Here is a 3,356-nt window from a genome sequence, read left to right as displayed (position 1 = left end):
ACAATTAGATTACTAAGTAAAAAGAGAGCTACAAAATAGAATGTTAAAAAAATAGAATATAAAGTGAAAACTATTAGAAATGTTTTTAATTTGCCTACAGTAAAAACAATGAAATTTGCAAATATCAAAATGCTAATAATGATTATTTTTTAGTAGTAGAATTATGGCTAATTTTTATCTGTTTTTCTATACCTCTAAACATTCTACATGAGTATTTTATGGAATTCATGAGATAAAAAGAATATTATTATCAAATAAGTAAGAGAAGTTAGATGACAATTAAGAAGTCTGAAAATTCCCAGGGGAGTGTGGAATGAATCCCTATATCCTGCCTTGGCCCACACGGCTAAGGGCGGAGGAGCTAGCACAGATTCTCAGCATCCAGGGAACATGTGAAATTTAAATAGAGACATTTTTAGTGTTACAGCTCTTTTAGAATTTGTCTAGCAGGTTTTCTGGATTTTTACGGAAAACCCCTTAAAAAAAATAGAGACTTTTTGGTTGCTTTATAATAAAGCATAAAACTCTCTTCACTCCACATACTCCCCCCACAAAAAGAAGTACATAAAAGATAGAGTAAGAAATCATTTGGACCAGAACACTTGGGATTTCATATTAGAATACCAGATGTCATGTTAGAAAGAATAACATGAGCTTTAAGAAAGTTTTATTTTCTATAAGTAGATACAAAAGGTAAAGGTAAAGGTATGGCATTCTGACACCCATATGCAAAGATATGTCTAGCACCTGTGCAGGCTGTTTGTGCTCCCAGCAGGTTGCATCACAACACTAGTGTGGACTAGCAAAAGCAGGAATTTACGATAGTAGCACCCCAAGGTCATTCACAGGCCTTTTTTACAGTGGTGTCACCAAGGTTGATGTCACAAGTGCTGTAACAATTGTGTCAACTGCCCCTCCCATGGGCCTCCTCTGATACCAGACCATACAAAATCTTTAATAATGTTTATTATCAATTTTAATAACAAAACGATATGCGATTCCTATGGTTGTCAATTATTTAAATGTAATACTTCTCGGATTATATGAACACCAAGAACAAATTGTACTATAAAATCCTTCTACATCGAATCACAGCATTATTAGTTACATTGGTAACTGAGCAGACGCCTTTTAAAGTTTTTCTTTTATTTATTTATTTATTTATTTATTTTTTAATTTTTTTTATTTTTTAACATTTTATTAGGGGCTCATACAACTGTTATCCCAATCCATACACACATCAATTGTGTAAAGCGCATTTGTACATCGTTTCTCAAAACATTTTCTCTCCATTTAAACCCCCGACATTAGGTCCTCATTTTCCCCCTCCCTCCCCGCTTCCCCCTCCCGCATGAGCCCTTGATAGTTTATAAATGGGTATTTTGTCATATCTTGCCCTGTCCGACGTCTCCCTTCATCCACTTTTCGGTTGTCTGTCCCCCAGGGAGGAGGTCACACACAGTTCCATGTAATGGGTTCCCTCTTTCCTACCCATTCTCCCTTTACCCTCCCTGTTTTGCCACTCACACCACTGGTCCTATAGGGCTCATCCGTCCTGGATTCCCTGTATTTTCAGTTCCTATCTGTACCAGTGTACCTCCTCTGGTCTAGCCAGTCTTGCAAGATAGAATTCGAGTCATGGTAGTGGGAGCGGGGAGGAAACCTTTAGGAACTAGAGGAAGGTTGTATTTCTCATCATGGTTACATCGCACCCTAACTGGCTCATCTCCTCCCCGAGACCCCTCTGCAAGGGGATCTCCAGTGGCCTACTGATGGGCTTTGGGTCTCCGCTCCACACTCCCCCCATCATTCACTATGGTAAGATTTTTTGTTCTGATGATGCCTTACACCTGATCCCTTCGACACCTCGTGGTTGCATAGGCTGGTGTGCTTCTTCCATGTGGGCTTTGTTGCTTCTGAGCTAGATGGCCGCTTGATTACCTTCAAGCCTGCCTTTTAAAGTTTTTCACCTTTTCTTTTAATACTACTTCATTCTCAAGAAAGTTGTTAATAGGTTCACAAAAACTACTGACCACAATGTGGTAGCGAAAGCAACAGATCATTTGACAACATCAGTGAAAGCGGCTGCGAGGTGCTGGCAGCAACTGAGGATAAAGCCACGTGCTTCAGAGTGTCACTGTGATTGGATAATGATGCCAGCTCCGACAGAGCCATTGGAAGATTCAAACATAAATTAGCATAGCGTTAGCCTTGGAGATAAAGACTGATAAATGTAGGCTGGGGTTTATGGAAAATGTTTTTGCTATCACAGCTAACTACAGGGCTATTTTATTAAAAATAAAACATTTCTGTTGAAACACTGCACACAACTTTATAGGCATTTTGCTGTCATCCTCCGTTAACAGTCACCTGGTGTGGTCGCACCTCCCACACCCCCACACACCCTCACTGATATCAGCCAGCCAGCCTTTCCATTCCTGGAGATGAAATAACTTTCCGGGATCCTAGATTCATGTTTTTGCTCCTGGCATTTCTAACTCTTCCCTCTTGCAAGAACTGAGGACTCGCTCTGACCGAAAAAACAATCTACATTCTCGGGACAGAAAGTACACTCGCTTTTCATGCCTTCAAATTGCAGGTTTCTGTTGGTGGGACTGCGCTAGCCTCGAAGCGAAGTCCCTGAAAAGACCGGACCCGTCCGTCCACTACATGAGAACGGTGCCCCACCCTGAACCTTGGTGTACCTGCACAGACTTGGCTGCTCAAGGGCACCTTGCCTGGGGCTAGAACCACATCTCGGGCTCTGCCAACGGAAATCTTGAACAAGATCCTGTCGGCAAGAATCCTGCCCATGAACTTCCTGCATCCTGCTCCCCGCGTGTGACCACACAACGTAGACTACACGGAGCTTCTTAAAGATCTGCCCACAGTCAGCCCAGCGCTCGGACGGTGCTCGTACCAACAGGGCACTTCTGGGGAAGTAGTCGTGCTTGACCGCCCACACCCTGGAAAGTCTGGTCCCAGCAGCTAGACCACACAATGCAGACGTCTCCGGAATACTCTTGCCCTCCTGCCTTGAGAAAGTCCTACACACCAGTAAACAAAACTTTAAGGCACAAACAAGTAAAAAGATAAGAGCATAATGGGAGGTGACCAAAGACAAAAAACCCCAGAGCACACTGTCTCAACCCACTTCCATTTATAATTATCTGACTCTTCCAAAAGAACCCCCTGCCTTAACCCTGCAGAAGCTCAGTCTGTCTCTAAAATCTCCATTTTGTCCTGGGTTCACTTCCTGTGATCGCTTTACTTTGGAATGAAGGAGATCTTGAGCTCCCCCTGGAGGTAGGAGTGTGTTACTAAGAAGCTCCCTGGACTGTGTATTGTTTTCTTTT

The 3,356-nt window shown here is 42.4% G+C and overlaps 1 non-coding gene across 1 annotated transcript; it reads left to right on the top strand.

The window, feature by feature from the left end:
• Positions 1-416: 416 nt before the first annotated feature.
• On the top strand, positions 417-478 carry LOC115870517. Its single transcript, XR_004046751.1, has one exon. It is a non-coding gene; the product is annotated as a U7 small nuclear RNA (small nuclear RNA).
• The last annotated feature ends 2,878 nt before the right edge of the window (positions 479-3,356 follow it).

The sequence above is a fragment of the Echinops telfairi genome, unplaced genomic scaffold, assembly GCF_000313985.2.
Source record: "Echinops telfairi isolate 266 unplaced genomic scaffold, ASM31398v2 ScPeMD7_1713;HRSCAF=2227, whole genome shotgun sequence".
Lineage (NCBI taxonomy): Eukaryota > Metazoa > Chordata > Mammalia > Afrosoricida > Tenrecidae > Echinops > Echinops telfairi.
The sequence above is the reverse complement of the archived record's forward strand: the minus strand, read 5'-3'. Positions and strand labels throughout refer to the sequence as shown.